This window comes from Engraulis encrasicolus, chromosome 15 (genome assembly GCF_034702125.1).
Source record: "Engraulis encrasicolus isolate BLACKSEA-1 chromosome 15, IST_EnEncr_1.0, whole genome shotgun sequence".
NCBI lineage: Eukaryota > Metazoa > Chordata > Actinopteri > Clupeiformes > Engraulidae > Engraulis > Engraulis encrasicolus.
In genome coordinates this window covers 239,445-256,747 of record NC_085871.1, presented here as the reverse complement: position 1 = coordinate 256,747, position 17,303 = coordinate 239,445, and the positions used below count along the sequence as shown (strand labels likewise).

Here is a 17,303-nt window from a genome sequence, read left to right as displayed (position 1 = left end):
TTTCCTATGTAGGCCTACGGCCAATCCTAGAGCCATTATACTCCGGTTTTCATTGCGATTGCAACCATGATTTGTGATTCGCTCAGCTGTCCCATTCCTGATTTTCCCATTCATTTTGAGATGCCCATAGTCTTACTAATCTGAAATAGCTGCCCTGACGCATCGCCAGGATAGACACGGAGTGAAATGACTTATGGGAAAGGACTTTGCTCATACAAACTGTAACCAGTAACCAGATCAGATTTGGCCAGTTTGACCCATTTGGATTTATTAACACACAATCGCTAGTCGTGTAGTTTGAGCCTGGCTTTAAGAAATAGATTCTTGCAGGTTGAGTTGTTGTTGCCCATAACGTGCGGGCATTCTGCTAAAGCCAGGCTCAAACTACACGACTAGCTATTGTGTGTCCGATTTTGGCGTCGAGGTGCACCGCACACTAGAAGAGAATCGCAACTGTCAATCTTGTCGCTCCTCGTAGCCACCGAGACAATGCCCGACGTTCTATTTCCAGTCGCAAATATCAAACACTGTTTGATTTCTATGATTTGCGATCGGCGACTCTTTGAGCTGCCAAAGTTCTATCTTAGAACGTCGCTCACGACGAGGAAATCTTTCCCGACAATCGCTTGCGATGGTCCTGGGGGGTAACGTTCCAGCGATTGTCGTAAGGAGGGTTTTCAGCCGAGAATCGGCGCGATAGTCGTGTAGTTTGAGCCAGGCTTAATGAATGCTTATTGGCTAGTGAAGGACGAATTACGATGCGTGACGACTGGCCCCATACGCAGCAACAACAGAGCATTAAGAAGGACTTTTTTTTGCTATGTTTGCTGTTTTAGCACAAGTAGGGTAGAATGCCCTAATGTGGGACAATTTTTGTCACTTCGACTTTGGTGGTTTATTAAAATTTAATGACAGTGTAGCAGAGTGGACTTTTAGGTTTGATAATTACCCAAAATAATAACCCATCTTGTAGTTGCACGACTACGCCACTGGGGGAGTTTCACCCCCAGACTATAGAATACTTTGACTTAAACCAGCAATAGTATCATAAGGCACACAGGTTCGAAAAGACATGAGGAGACGTGAATTCCAACACAAAAAGGTAGTTCTTTTATTTATTCGGGACGAGACTGGCAAGTGCTCACAGTGACTAAAGGGGGCATGCTACTGGAAAGTGTACCTTCATCACAGCAACCCATGACTTAAAACAGTCCACAGCAAACATTCTGGATTACACAGCAAACAAGTGCCAAATGCACCACACTAGTATATGACTAGCCACCCTCTAAACTAATGCTCCTTGCCAGATAAAACCCGATGTTACCTTGGAAGTTATGCCCAAAAAAAAATGAAACTAAACAGACAAGACAGTAAGTTAACACAATATCAAAAGAAAACAAAAACACATGACAAGACAAGACAAGACAAGACAGCAGCACGACCTACACCTGGAGCAGCACAGGGTTAAAGGCCATGCTACCTGAAAAACAAGAACAATCACATGAAAACTGCACAGCTAAGCTTACACATGTTTACATCAACCATCTGCTTCCACATGTTCAAGTTAGCACTTTACCACTGCACTTGACAAGATCTAGATGAGCATAGAACATACCTGTAAGCAGGCCCAAGGTGGCTACATCAAAGCTAGGCCTTAGCCTGAGGCCCATGTGTGTGGCTACAGTACAGATAAATACAAACAGTCAATACACAAGACATCAAAATAAAGAAATGAATGAACATAATGAAAGGACAAAAACACAACATACCCAAAGTGGCCAGTCTGGCACACACACCAAAGCAGCAGGAACTACCATGCTGTTGGCTCAGGGTTTTTAAAAGATGCATCTTGTGCCCATTGGTTAATTGCCCTGTAGTCGCCCCGCCTCCTTGTTACTGGAGGTAGCTGGGAAGGGCACAGTGAGGTAGCAGGAAGTGTCACCTGCTACAATCCACCCCCCCATTGCTTGTCGTCGCCCCGACGACAAACTCAAGGCTACCAGGGTGTTCACCATGGAATTTTACAACCATGAATTAAAACTGACTCAGCGGAGTAAGTGTCCCTTAATGGGAGAAATGACAAGGCCAGTGGGCCCAGCCCCTGATGCAGAGGGGACCCAGTGATCTACAACACAATAAAAACATGACACTTGGAGACGGCGATGGACCCGCCGCTATCCGAACTGGAGACCCGGCGGTGGACCCGCCGCTATCCGAACTGGAGACCCGGCGGTGGACCCGCCGCTATCCGAACTGGAGACCCGGCGGTGGACCCGCCGCTATCCGAACTGGAGACCCGGCGGTGGACCGCCGCTATCCGAACTGGAGACCCGGCGGTGGACCGCCGCTATCCAAGCCTTTCCCATGGCAATTGGTCAGTAGGCCAAGCCAGTACATTAAGTCACGTTCCTGACACACCCCACACAAGCAGTTCAAATTAGGAGCAGCTCCCGATCAACCTGTGGGGCGCCAACCACAAGGCCAGTCAAGGAGGGGCACCACATTTCAGCTGACATGACTAATGGAGGCGGTAGGTGTGGGGATAGTTGGCCAGGAAGGTTCCCCAGATATCCATCTTCTGGTCGGCTGCTGTCTTGTCTTGTAAAGCAAACAACTCAAAAATTACAAATAAAACAATACCTGGAATTCACGTCTACCTGTCTCCTGCCGTCTACGTCAAATGTAGCAGAGTGGACTTTTAGGTTTGATAATTACCCAAAATAATAACCCATCTTGTAGTTGCACGACTACGCCACTGGGGGAGTTTCACCCCCAGACTATAGAATACTTTGACTTAAACCAGCAATAGTATCATAAGGCACACAGGTTCGAAAAGACATGAGGAGACGTGAATTCCAACACAAAAAGGTAGTTCTTTTATTTATTCGGGACGAGACTGGCAAGTGCTCACAGTGACTAAAGGGGGCATGCTACTGGAAAGTGTACCTTCATCACAGCAACCCATGACTTAAAACAGTCCACAGCAAACATTCTGGATTACACAGCAAACAAGTGCCAAATGCACCACACTAGTATATGACTAGCCACCCTCTAAACTAATGCTCCTTGCCAGATAAAACCCGATGTTACCTTGGAAGTTATGCCCAAAAAAAAATGAAACTAAACAGACAAGACAGTAAGTTAACACAATATCAAAAGAAAACAAAAACACATGACAAGACAAGACAAGACAAGACAGCAGCACGACCTACACCTGGAGCAGCACAGGGTTAAAGGCCATGCTACCTGAAAAACAAGAACAATCACATGAAAACTGCACAGCTAAGCTTACACATGTTTACATCAACCATCTGCTTCCACGTGTTCAAGTTAGCATTTTACCACTGCACTTGACAAGATCTAGATGAGCATAGAACATACCTGTAAGCAGGCCCAAGGTGGCTACATCAAAGCTAGGCCTTAGCCTGAGGCCCATGTGTGTGGCTACAGTACAGATAAATACAAACAGTCAATACACAAGACATCAAAATAAAGAAATGAATGAACATAATGAAAGGACAAAAACACAACATACCCAAAGTGGCCAGTCTGGCACACACACCAAAGCAGCAGGAACTACCATGCTGTTGGCTCAGGGTTTTTAAAAGATGCATCTAGTGCCCATTGGTTAATTGCCCTGTAGTCGCCCCGCCTCCTTGTTACTGGAGGTAGCTGGGAAGGGCACAGCGAGGTAGCAGGAAGTGTCACCTGCTACAACAGCATTTCAATACAAACAAATTACACGCTTTTCATCCTCTAGTTATGCTCTAATCAGATACAACCTTTAAAAACATGTTAAGCGTTTCTAATTTGAATAATTTGGATATTAATGTAAGTTGGTCAAAAACCATGGTTATCCCTAAAGTGGGAAAATCGGTTTTCTAATATGGGACAGTGTATATTAAAAGGTCTCTAAAACATGTTTGTGTAAAATATTAATTCAAAATGTGATCTGCCACTCTGTAAGACATATCAGCTACACATTTAGAGCATGTTTTATTAATTATTTTTACTTTCTTTTATTGGTAAATAAGACTGAGACTGTTTGAACCCATTGCACACAATTGGTCACTTCAACATGTCAGCTCTATTTGAGGAAAGAACTTCCGGTTTTTGGACCCAAATGTTGTGTTGATAGCTGTGCTCCAGTAGATTAGGCCAGAAAGACTGAAATACACTTTTGATATAGATTTAAATATCCATTTTCCTATGTGGACATGGTGTTTGACTTCATAGTAATTGTTTGACTTATTAAATTACTACTTTTACAACTGTCCCACATTAGGAAAATCTTGTGTCCCACTTTAGGATGCACCTATCCTAAAGTGGGACACTAATAATATGGTTTAAAAATAAAATATTACATTATTTTATATACACCACACATTATTTTCTGATGAACATATACCTACCCAACATATTTATCAAAAAATTGAAAATGATGTTTTGATTGGAATTGATGTATACCCTAAAGACAAATTTGGTCAAATGCTATGTAATTTGCCATTTGATGGACTTCACCCAGGGTCCTTCTTCTTAATTGTAACCCCTCCCTGGAGTATTACTATACATTTACTAAATCATGATATTATGATAACAGGATGATAGGGCTTTTATTTGGTTTTAGTTTTGTAAACATTTACCAACTTGGGGCAAAGCTACACCCCTTAAACCTTAAGGTGTCCCACATTAGGCATCGTCCCACTTTAGGGCATTCTACCCTACTTGTGTCAGCTATGCTGTTATATGTAGTGTGTATACTTCGGAAGAAAATAAATAGGATAAGGCTTGCCATGAACTAGAATCTCCGATCATAAGCAAGCAGTGTATGACATCATCAACACTTTAAATAATTTTTAAAAGGAGAATTCTGCCCATTTTACAAGCATATCTGATCTGGTTGGGGGCCAAAGACAGTTGGCCAAAGGGAAAATCTGCACAAATCAATTGTCAAAGTCATACAATCCAATAGGCCTAATCTTTTTGTCCACCAAAAACACCCTCATAAACAAAACTGAGCATTGTCATACTGTACATATTACATCACGACATATAGCAACTATCTTGAACACCCATTTCCACCATGGTTTCCTATGCGCTACTTCCTGCATAGTCATGTGACACAAACAGCCATGGTGAAACCATGGTGGAAATGAATGTTCAAGCTAGTTCCTGTGTGGGTATTTTCTGCACACCCTCTTTCAAAAACAACATTAAAATTACTAGATAAAAAATATATGCTGAGAAAATTGCACTTTGAGGGGTACAGCCAAAGTCACTTAGAATGGGGCACTTAAGTCTCCACCCCTTCCGGGCGGATCATGGGGCTGGGAACGTGAAAAATTTGGGCTGTAATGGACTAAGCAAAGCTATTTTCCGATCCACCTCGTATTCCCCCCTCGATCACGCAGTACTGTACCTTGGAATTAATAATAACCAATGCTGTGATCGTTGATTTCACGTGTCAAGCGATTTGTGACTGTGCATGCAGAAATATGTAATTATTTGAAGTACACAAAAGAAGTGGCATGTCTGACGTGCAGCCACTTCAGCCACGGTGCAGCGGTAGGGCAGGCTGTGCACCTTCAGCCTCGGTTCACGTCAAATATCTGAGGCGCACGTTGTAGTCTCTCACACAGTTTTGCACAAAAACTAAAATAACCTTTCTTGTCTGCCAGAAATGAACGGTCTTACGATGCCAATCCAAACCTTTAAAATTCACTGCTATCATATGGGAAATCCAGTGCACATGCCGAACGAAATCAGATTTTAGCTTGACTCGCTCCATTCACTTCCATACAAAATTTTGCGAGCTACAGCCCCATGGATCGGAAGTAGAGGGGCGTGACTTAGGTGCCCCATGAGTCATTTCACTCGATGGCCATCTTGCCTAGGCCTACGCCTCAGCTTTGCAATTTCAGATTAGTAAGACCATGGGAAAGGAATGATTAAATTTAAAAGGAATGATTAAACAGATAGCCTATGGGACAGCTGAGTGATCCACAACCCATATGGTTGGAATCGCAATGAAAACCAGATTATAATGGCTATCTAGTATTGGTGGTATATATGAAAGCAACGCTGAAAATCATTGTTTCCCTTCTGAACTGCACATGAACGGAATTTCACGACTTGGGTTCTACTTTGCGGTCTATGAGATCCGATTGTGTTTTAGCAGTCGTAAAAGATTATGCGTCGAGGCGGCGAGATGATTGGGTAAATGACAGTGCAGCTCAGCAAGCAATTGGCTCTTTGTTGGCGGACAGGTGGGATATGTGCAGGCACGTGCCATATTTGCGTTACGAATTTGCCCCATTCATTTCTATGGACGCCTTCTGAAGTTTTCTGTCTCCTCATATAGCCTACTCTACTGTACAGACAGTCTCTGGTATAGCTCCATAGAACTCCATTCATTCTGCACTCCAAAATCAAGCACCACACATGGAAACAGAGAGGAACTGCAACCAAAACCGCCTCGTCCAGAAACCAGAAATGAACCATGAGTGGGACATTCTGTGGTAGTAACAGGAAAGGGGGGTGGGAGTTTAGATCACAAATCAATGGCACACATTCACTTTGTCTTTGGTATTGCCTGTACAGACAAATACTGGATTGAGTTGACTGAAATAGCTACTGCAGAGATGCAGGCATGGAACTCTGTGGTAGTAGTTTCTCAAAGGGGGCAGTTGGGAGGCATTGAGAAGAATTCAGCTGGTGGGGGGGGGGGGGCTTAGTTGCCATTGGGGGCAGTAGCCTATTTTATATTATTTTAATACTAAGAGGGGGGCGTTGACGGGCTTATGATGAGGTCAAGGGGGCGCTGAGAGGCGTATCATGAGGTACAGTTCAGGGGGCATTTGTTAAAAAAAATAGGTTGAGAAACAGTGCATTAGAGAATGGAGAGTGTCCAGTCATTCAGTTCTTGCATTTGCAGTCTTAAAGCTTGCCTACAGGTTTGGTATGGTGCCAAGTCTTTTAAATTCCCTTCAAAGGGTAATCATTAGGTTTTGGCCATTGAAGGGTAAACAGTCCTTTTCATTGGGCCCATGCTAAAGAAGAGGCTCACCACCGAATGTGAGAAAAAATAAATAATTTTCTGTGCCACAAATGATGAGAAAGCTTGGCCTATTTCTTTTTATTTCCAACAATTTACAGAAGCCAATGTGATGATTATATTTACTAACATATATTTTCTGAGAACATTTGATCATGTCAAATTACATGACTACAGTAAATAAGAATATTATCAGTCAAAGGGTTTATTTGAGTGATGGCAAGTGTCAGGGGGGGTTGAGGTATTTGTACCCGCTCTCCATTTTAAGACTCAGCAGTTGCTTTGGAACACCTGCATGTTCACGGCCACTTTAACACACTGAGTAGCCATTCAGAGGAGCTTTTACTTTGTTAATTTCGAGACTGCTTAAGTGTTAATCAATGCTGTTGCTAGGGTAACAGCACAAATAGCATGCACTGTGTCCTCTCGCTAATTGTTCTTTATTGTTTTAGACAGAGAGGCAGAGAGAGGGGTGTGACTTCTGTTTACACACAGGAAATTGTGCAGTGTTAATTCAACACTTGAAGAGTTGGATTTAACCCCCATAGTGTTGGTCCTACTCTGTAAGTGTTCAATCAACACAATTTGATGCAAAATTGTTTACATGGACGATATTCTTGTTATGTAGCTGCCGCTTCTCCATCAAACCCAGGCTGCAATGTGTTTTCATTTGGAAACTCACACCTCACTGCAGGAAAAAAATGTTTCAGTCAAATTAATTAACAGTAGCAGCTGTGATGAATCTCCACTGTATGTGCCAATATATTGTCCAGTACAGTACAGTCCTATTTGTTGTTTTCACGGTTAGAGCAAACCCAACAAAATGATGATTTTGAGAACCCCCATCCAGAGAAAAAAGAAAGAGAGTCACCACCATGCATACAGATTCTGGGCACACCATTAGCAGCCTCTATTTATCATTTTAACCCGCACTCAAAAGATGGCATTCACCTCCCGGAACATGAAAAATGCTAACAAGCTTTTCAAAAAGTATAAGTCTAAAAAAAATCAATGGGAAGTTTTAATGGGTTTTATATGTGTAATAATGATAGAGCAGGTGAAAGGGCTAGGGCACGGGTTAATGGCACTATCAGGACATAGACCAAGTTAAGTGCAAAGGAAAGGTCTACCACCAGAGGTTAATTAACCTTTTTAAACCCTAAGGTGTCGGAACACATATACATATTGAATGGAAGCTGCCACAAAAAGCCTCTAGGTCATGGCTGATACATTCGCAGAGTTACAATTAAAACATCATCAGACCACTCAAGATCTCGATTTAAGAGCCATTTATGAAGCGGAAATTCAGGAGGCAATTTATTGCAGTCAAAAGCTATCTGAGCGGGGGCCACTCAGGTTACCAGATATATAATTTGAGTCAATGGCATAGCAACTAAAGGGACAGCAGGGCCAACGATGCAAGCACAAAGGAATTCACACTTTTTACAGTCGGTTACTGCAAAATTCATTTAGCTGGATTGTAAAGGAACCATTAGCCCGAGCTTGTCACATTTAAAGAACATCTTTTTTTAGTCACATGAAAATATGGCTCGTGTTCAGATGTATACTGTGCCCACATCTGTGTTGTCAAGTGGCTATTCGGGCAAACTCATTTCAGAGAGCTGCTAATTGCAATAACAGGTCAAGTCTAAAAGTGTTTTTATTTTTCGTGCAAAATTGAAATAAGGGAAAAAAAAGGAAGTAGGGATGCAGGAACGATTTCACTCAAAGTGGAAGCATTGGAATTGCAGAGTGCAAGAACTCGTGGAGCTGTGTCCCCATACGAAAACACCACATCTACTCAGGGCGAAGACGGGAAATCACGAGTATGCCTGAGCATATTCATGTTGAACTTCCACAGTGGATCAAACGGGAAAAAATAAAACTTTTGCTTTAAAAACCTTCGATACAGCACATGTAGTCAGTACGATCGGTCCCTGAGTGACTGGTATCCCCATATCATCGCTTTCTCTTTGGAGTCATTCCCAAGGCAAGCCATTCCAAAGGGAATGCACACTGGGAAATGGCTTTTTTGCTTGCACATCCCGCTTTTTCCAGAGGCTTCATAGGCAGCAGTGCAACACTGGCCTGGCGGAGGGATGGAGAAACATGAAATCAGGGGGAGATGAAGCTCCCCCGTACTCCTCCTGCTTCTCCTCCTCCTTCGTCTTCCTTCGCACTCACTATCCCCATAAGCCCCCCCCCTCCCCCTCCCCCCTTCCATCGCACTCCCATGGGCCCAGCAGTCTACACCCTAAACAAAGACAACAAAGTAATCCCCACTGGAACCCGGCCATCCGTGGCCGCCTGAGCAAGGAGGAACGGCTTCTTCTTCTCCTTCTCTCTCTATACCCATGATGTAATGAACCTGCAAGGCTTTACTTCACCCACTCCACCATGCAGCGGCCTCCTCCTCCTCCGCCTCCTCCTCCTACTCCCACTCCTCCTCCTCCTCCCTTTGCATGCCTGGTTTTGGGGCTGCCTACACTTCTCTAGCTTTAATTGTTAAAGGCCAACTTCCGATAAAACTCAGTTTTACTCACTCCTTTCGAAGATCGGACGGTCACCCCAAGTTAAACTCACTTGCAAGGCTCTCATAGCGGTGCGTCAACTCTCCTGGCTGTGTTTCCCGGTGTTTCCCAATTTACATCAATAATGCAGAGAAACGAGCGAATCACGAAAGCCTTTCTGTGTTTCGTCACGTCGAAAGAAGGCGTTGCCCACAAAGGTTTATATCGACCCATTTATCTAAAAACATGTCGAGTAATTTTTTTCTGCTTGTTTTCAAAACAAGCAACGTCTGGTGGTCCGAAACATATCTTAGCTTAGCTATCAGCTGGTTGCTACTCTCAGGTACACACACAGCACAAAGCCTCATACATAAAGCCTGCTCACTCCGGTTGCTCCGTGCCTACAGCTCGCCTAGGGGTCGCTGTCGAAAGAGCACAGCCCTGAATGGAGCCTACACGCCTCCGTTGGCGCCCCTATAGTGCAGTACCATCCGGGGAAGTGGCGACTCTGTTTCCCATTACATTCTCTCCCAAGGCTGGAGGACTGAGCCAATCAGAGACGCGTTTCTTTGAGAGCAGGAGGAGTGAGCCAATCAGAGACGCATTTCCACGAGAAACACGGAACACTCTCTCGTTTCTCCACAAGCCACCTTGCCAGCTTGCAAAAACGCCTTGAAACAAAGCAACCAGAACGTTTTTTAAAACAGGACCAACGCGTAACACATTCAATAACAATTGGGAACACGGCAATATTAATTAAATTACGTTGAGAGGCGATCTTTAAAAGTTGTCTATACAAACTGATAGTCATTCTGCTCCTACCCCTCACTACTATATTGCACTGTGTGATTTGTATCCTGTGTGTGTGTGTGTGTGTGTGTGTGTGTGTGTGTGTGTGTGTGTGTGTGTGTGTGTGTGTGTGTGTGTGTGTGTGTGTGTGTGTGTGTGTGTGTGTGTGTCTGCCTGCTGCGTGTGCATGCGTGTGTGCCTGTGTACGTGCATGTGTGTGTCCATGTGTGTACGCAAGTGTTTTGTGTGTGTGTGTGTGTGTGTGTGTGTGTGTGTGTGTGTGAGTGTGCTGTGTTTGTGTAGTGTTTGTGTCTGCGTATGTAAACTTCAAATTTGTGACTCGCTTGCAAGTCTTGCACCCACTCTCATGCGATGAGGACTATTCCCCTGGCAAACTCTTTCCAAGTAATTGCCCTGTTTTTCCGAATGCACAGGATCCGGTGCCATGGCGAAGCTAGCGCTTTAATTTGCTGGTAAATAGGCTTTCTGCTGAGTTTAAAGGCACGGAGCCCGTTGTGGGATTTAGCTGTGGGGAGATTTTCGGAGTCGGGGAGGAATCATTAGAAGAGTAAAGCACCTTCGTTCTGGCTGCATACTCAGGATATGGAGTGGGAGGGAGGGCATAATTCTGCAAACGAGATCCGCGATGATAACAAGACTGACCCAGCACACACACTTCAGGGCTGTCAACAAAACTCCTGAATGCTGATCGACTTATAGGCTTGGCATACCGAACAGATATAAACTTCCAGTAGTTGCTTTCTCTTTTGGGTGAATGGGTGAATGCCACAAGCCAACAGATGCAGAGAAATATTCACATGCATCCTTGTTGTGACGATTGGGAGTACTTCCAATAATCCAGGTCGTAGGTGACTGAGCAATACTGATTAATATTCTTGGTGATATCACATCATACTTGATCAGTCTTATTTACTCATCATATTAGAGGAAACATTCCAACTTCAAGCTGGCCCAGTATTGACTGTAAAAGACATTATTAAATTCTCCATGCATTGGGAATATTGTGGTTTTGCACAGACTGCTGTCGCCTCCACAGATATTTTGTTATTTTGTTCATTTTGGTAACGTTTGAAATGGTGGATGGACGAGGCTCAGCTATAGGGGGCCCTCCGAGTGGATGGGGTCCTATTGTGACCTCGGCAGGCTGTATGGGAGCCCCTTTGTGCAATTGTTCTGCCACTGCAGGTTTGCACCAAATCATGTATGCGGACACTCTATAAAAGGTGCATGAAAGGATTCATTTTTGGTGGCCAACACTTTCAAAATGGCTAACTATGACTTGGGTTTACACCAAATCTTGTGTGCGTATGAACTGATGCAGACATGAAATAGTCAAGATGCCAATATAGCTTTATGAATTAATCTGAGGTTTGGGAGGTGTCAGGGATATAGGCCTACCTCTGGCAGTTGGGGGCACCTACCTATATCGTTCACATTATGAAATTCCCATTGATCACACAGAGCAATGACACAATATACAGTAGGCTATGTCCAAACAAGATACAGTAGGATTTTAATCACTCATTGGCCATATCCCTGCACACGATAGTAAAATACACATGACCTGGATATACAGTACATGTAAAATGCAGACAGTTCTTGAAGATATTTAATGACAATCATCCACAAGCTGATACGATTTAATATCAGGTGTTCCTTGTTCCTTGATCAGAATCACAAAGTACTGTTGTCTTACCTCACCTTTCAAGCATGTTCTCGGAACAATGTAGGCCTATTACTATTATATCACATAACAGTGAGTTTAGAAGTCCTCAATGCTAAGTGACTCTAATTTTGGAATACCAATAGCTGCCGAGAGTTGTGGGGAAGCCACTTTATTCCCATCAGAATTCTGTTGAGTGGCCCATGTCTGAGTGGCAATTCACTTGATGTCCCTCCTATGGAGGTCAGTTGTTGGCAAAGGCCCTTCTTGTTGATATCATATCATATTGCCTTTTATCGTATATTGTCTTGTATCATATAATGTCATATATTATCATCATATCATATTTATCATATCAATCATATTTGCTACTGCATTCAATACTATCAAGGGTTTTCCATTGTTTTTTCTGGTTGGATTGTTTTATTGTTGTGCTCTGGAAGTGCTATAATCTAATTTATATTCACATTCAAAGGAGAGTGAGTTACAATAATTAAAACTGACATTTCAGGAACAGCAGAGAGCTAATAATACATACAAATGAAATAAAGCAACGAGACACTGGCAAACCTTCTTTGCATGCAATCACTTTGAAATACAGGCAAATACCTCAGGAGTATAAAACAATTACGATGAGATAAAAGAAAGCTAAAAATAAGGTTGCAATGAAAAGAAATTTGCAGCTCTTGTTTGTTTCTCATTTTCTATCATGGTTGGCACAGGGTATCTTTGACAGCAGAGGAGGAACCCACCATAACACCCCCTCAAACACACACACACACACACACACAAACGAACACACGCACGCACGCGCACACACACACACACACACACACACACACACACACATACACACACACACACACACACACACACACACACACACACACACACACACACACACGTGCGCGCGCACACACACGCGCGCACACACACACACACGAACTCACGCACGGCGCGTGCACACACTCTTTCTCACACACTCTTTCTCATTGTGTTTTGAGAGAGAGAGAGAGAGAGAGAGAGAGAGAGAGAGAGAGAGAGAGAGAGAGAGAGAGAGAGAGAGAGAGAGAGAGAGAGAGAGAGAGAGAGAGAGAGAGAGAGAGATCCCAGATCCCCCACCTACCCTGCTGAAAGTCTAACACAAAAGCTCTGTTTACTGGTAAGGAATGGGAAAAAACAACAACACAAAGACATCTATCCATTTGTATGTCACCATGGGGAAATCCAAGTCACAATAGCAATTAGTAATAACTCTGTTTTAATATTCTTGCTGTGTTCTCTAACAAAGTATTCCTCTGAAAGGAAAGGGCCAGCGTTTGAGTGTAGAGTTCCACCCAGTGCATGAACTTCAGTGCTCCTGCATTCCACCGAGAGACGTTGACAGATATTGCAGAGTGGAGTGCATAGAGATGATTATGGTGGCTCCTCTTGTTTGCATATATAACTAGGAAGGACGGTACTTAGAGGAGAGCGCAGTGGACAGCCGTCGCAAGGACACCTCTCCACAAAATCCCCAGTGTTGTCCTCATGCACATAAATTCAATAGCAGCTCTATCTGCTGCTTGATGTTTGAGTGACAGCTTTCGAGTGAGCCACTGTCCCTCATCGCCAATTAGGAGCAAACCTCATTGACACGCATAAAACCCTGCCATCCTCTGCTCGCTGTAATTGCAGCCATGACAGTTTATCATTATTATCCATGAAAAACCACTAGGATGTGCCAACACAACGCTTTTTTCAATGATCCTCTACCAATGGAGTGTCATTCAATTTCTGTGTGTGTGCATGTGTGTGTACTCTATGTCTATTTGTTTCTGTGTGGTTATTTTTTCCCAGGGCCAGGTAGTCATTTTACTTAATGAGCTCACCATTTTTTTTTAAACATACAGAACACTGACAAGTATGGAGTGCCAGGTTGCAGCCGGCTGATTGAGAGCTTTAATCAAGGCCACCAAAGGTAGACCACAGGCAATTACTGCAAATTGCTTTTGAAAATCCTGGGCATGAGTTTCCTCTCCATTTGTATTGTTCGCCATAATCTTTAGGGTTTGTTTGTTTGTTTGTTATTTCAACTCTAGTCCACAACTTCATTTCCATATTTCACGGCTTTATCTATTACTTGTTGTTATGGCCATGTAATTAAAGGTTTTACTTTTTTCTTTTAGAAAAGTTGTGAACACTTTCTTGTATGTCTATTGGTAGTGCGAGAATATTGTTTCTTTGTCGATTAAAATTTAGAGGCTGAAGGGAGTTCGCTTCCCCTAGCTAGAAGATATGCTCCCCCAGACAGTGCAGAGAAAGCCTGTTGTAATAACCTGAATTCCTATTACCTTGCGCTAATTAAGACTAATAGCCTTACTTAATCTATACTGGAAAATGTAAGCCCTTATAACTGGCATGTTGCCCTGTATGTGAATACCATCCAGTGCATATTAGAAGTAAACGCTAAAGAACAGTGTCTTAAAAACTAAGACGAGGGGAGGGGGGGCGCTGTGGCGCAGCGCGCTAAGCCCCCCACATTTGGGCTTGCATGCCCACGGGGACCCCGGTTCGAGTCCGGCCGGGGTCATTTCCCGATCCCACCCCGTCTCTCTGTCCCACTCACTTCCTGTCACCATCTCAGACTGTCCTATCAAATAAAGGCATGAAAGCCCGTAAATATATATATATATATATATAAAAAAACTTAATAAGACAGTGGTGTATCACATTAAATCAGGACATGGCCATCACCTGTTGGCGTGTTCTGTGTGTCTGCCACATGATGATGATGATACTTCTTTTTTTGTCTGAGCTTCTTCCATCATGTTTCACCTTGTTCTAGAGACTGTAGGCATGGTTCCTCATGACATCTTCAAGCCAAGGTAACCCCTCACGCCGTGAATTATTCATGCCCTTGGAATCCAATACTATTGGATTGGAGTGAGAGGGACTCAAAAGTTGAATTACAAAACATTGCATTCTTTCATCTCGTGAAGTTTTTGTACGGAGCAGGGGTCAATTAAGAGTCCTCTGGCAATGGCAAACATGAATAATGCACCACAGGCCTGGAAAACCTTGGGAGAGTTGCCTTACTTGTGTAGATTATTGACACTCATACATTTTTTTCTTCTTTCCTCAGGTAAAAAGAAGCTTCTTTGTCTGTGGTGTCTCTTACGGTTCATGCCTCAGTAGCCTACAGGCAAAATGGACTTAATTTGCACAGGTCTGTTTGGGGGCCAATTATTATAATACCAGTGCTCTGCAAACACAATAAGAAGGAAAAAAAACAATAAAGAATGAACCAACCAATATTGTCATACATTTTAATGAAATACTCATTAAACATGCATTTGGTCTGAATGGCAATATTGTACACAGCAAACAATGTTCTCAACAATGTGCACTTTAAAGTACTTCACACAATTCACACAAAGATGTCTTATGGGCAACAAAATGTACCATGTCAAAATGTAATAGATTGCGTTTAACATAGTTCAGCTTGTACTTCCTGACCTTGCCATTGACCTGTGGCGATTGTGTTGTTCTTTAAAGTCACAGGTGCACTGTCTGCATAAGCACACAAGTAGGCCTAATACAGTGTGACATGATGCCGTTCAGTCGGCCTGTTTGCAGTGCGGTTAAGAACTGGTTTAGTTGAATTAAATAAATCAATTCATAATGTATTACCTCCAGGACATAAGTAGCAACACAGTGTGTGTAAAGGCTGTGGCCATGAATTCCAAAATCGGAGCCAGGGTAACACTAGATGTCAGTGTTCCTGAGCACAGTCACAGCATCCAGACGCGTGCACAGGTTGTGAGGCAGCAGGAGACGGGGAGAGCTGAAAAGCCTTCCTTCCCTGGTTCCTGCTCCACATGGATTTGATAATCTGCAAGGGGCTGTCTTTGAGGAGTTAAGGCTATTACTGTACTGAGCCTGATCAGGGGGCATCACTTTCATCTTACCCGCTCATTTTCATAATTAGCACAAATTTGCTGAGATATGTTTTCTATTTTCACAGTTTCATTGGATGTATCGTCTGGAGCATGAATTCCCCTAATAGTTTCTTGCAGAGCAAAAGTCACACCAATATTTTCCTTTTCCAGCCTCACAGCAATTAACTTCAGGAAAGCTAAACACAGCACAACTGTTCTTTAGCAAAATACAGGCTACATTTTCAATGATAGGCCCACTGCTGCTTATTGATATAATTTCTTAAATATTCTGCATTCTAGGCCCATCTGTAACACAGTGCATAGGCCTAGCCTAGTTCAGGATATAGTAGGCCTATTTGATGAAACATAATACATCATTAGCAAGCAAATCCTGCTAGAACAGGTTAGCCATGAGTGCGTTCCAATATGTGACCTTGCTTCCTCCACTTGTGCTTGTGGCCTCACCCCACCACCTGGTCCCTCCTCCGTTGAGAAAACAATAAAGTTTCCCTGCTGTCAGCCTAGCAACATCAACTTTTGGGGGACTGTTTTTCATTCACCATCCCAATTGCAAATGAGAAAAAGACTTTACAATTGAGCTTTTGCAAGATATTGAAATATAATGCTGTTGTCAGTGATGTCATCATACTTCCTGGTACGAGGCCACAAGCACAAGTGGAGGAAGCAAGGTTGCATATTGGAATGCACACCGTGTATTTTGACCCGTGTTACAAAAGTGGGCGGGTTAGTTTCGATAGTTTTTTTTCTTCACGTCCTTGTCCCCAGGTCAAGACGTAGCCAATGGTCTTTGACGCATTATGTCTACGTTGGACAAGAATCCGGAAAAGTGAAAAGCCCGCTTGGATTCAATTTTGAAAAGTAAGTCAGATCAGTTACCTTGTAACATGAAAATGCATGTACAATTCCACTGGCTACGTGAATTTTGTGAAAACTTTGATTCATGTTTGTTCTGGATCTAAGCCATGTTAGCAAAAAAAGAAAAAAGAAAACCCGAGTTTACAAACGGGAGAAGTTTGTTAGCATTGCAGTGTCAGGAGACGATGGCAGCCCTCTATTAGCCTGCTTACATATCATGTGTGTCCTCCTGGGCTACTATACATTCTGTATTCCCAAAAACCCGTCCTCCATAGCGGACGGTTACATAGTTGCAAATGTAACGCGACACGGCTACATAGTTGCAAATGTCAAACTAACCAGCTGCGTGGAACTTTGTTGTTGATACTTGTAACACTTAGCACCGCTGTTAGCCATGCCCAGAACACGTAAAGCAATGGGTGCCTTGTCAGTAGAGGCCTGTTTTGCGGTAGCGAAGGCTGTGGATCAGA

At 43.2% G+C, this 17,303-nt stretch overlaps 1 protein-coding gene and 2 long non-coding RNA genes across 3 annotated transcripts in view; 1 reads left to right on the top strand and 2 right to left on the bottom strand.

The window, feature by feature from the left end:
* Positions 1-1,095: 1,095 nt before the first annotated feature.
* Positions 1,096-1,788, bottom strand: LOC134464372 (uncharacterized). Its single transcript, XR_010037868.1, has 3 exons — positions 1,770-1,788; positions 1,616-1,678; positions 1,096-1,480 (listed from the first exon to the last, which is right to left on the bottom strand). It is a non-coding gene; the product is annotated as an uncharacterized LOC134464372 (long non-coding RNA).
* Positions 1,789-2,861: 1,073 nt separating this feature from the next.
* Positions 2,862-3,686, bottom strand: LOC134464371 (uncharacterized). The gene is made up of 3 exons (XR_010037867.1): positions 3,536-3,686; positions 3,382-3,444; positions 2,862-3,246 (listed from the first exon to the last, which is right to left on the bottom strand). It is a non-coding gene; the product is annotated as an uncharacterized LOC134464371 (long non-coding RNA).
* Positions 3,687-16,738: 13,052 nt separating this feature from the next.
* arhgef39 (Rho guanine nucleotide exchange factor (GEF) 39) overlaps positions 16,739-17,303 on the top strand; it is a 41,768-nt gene continuing 41,203 nt past the window's right edge. Inside the window, exon 1 of the mRNA XM_063217831.1 lies at positions 16,739-16,836. The gene's annotated coding sequence lies outside the window, so the exon portion shown is untranslated. The remainder of the gene's footprint in view (positions 16,837-17,303) is intronic.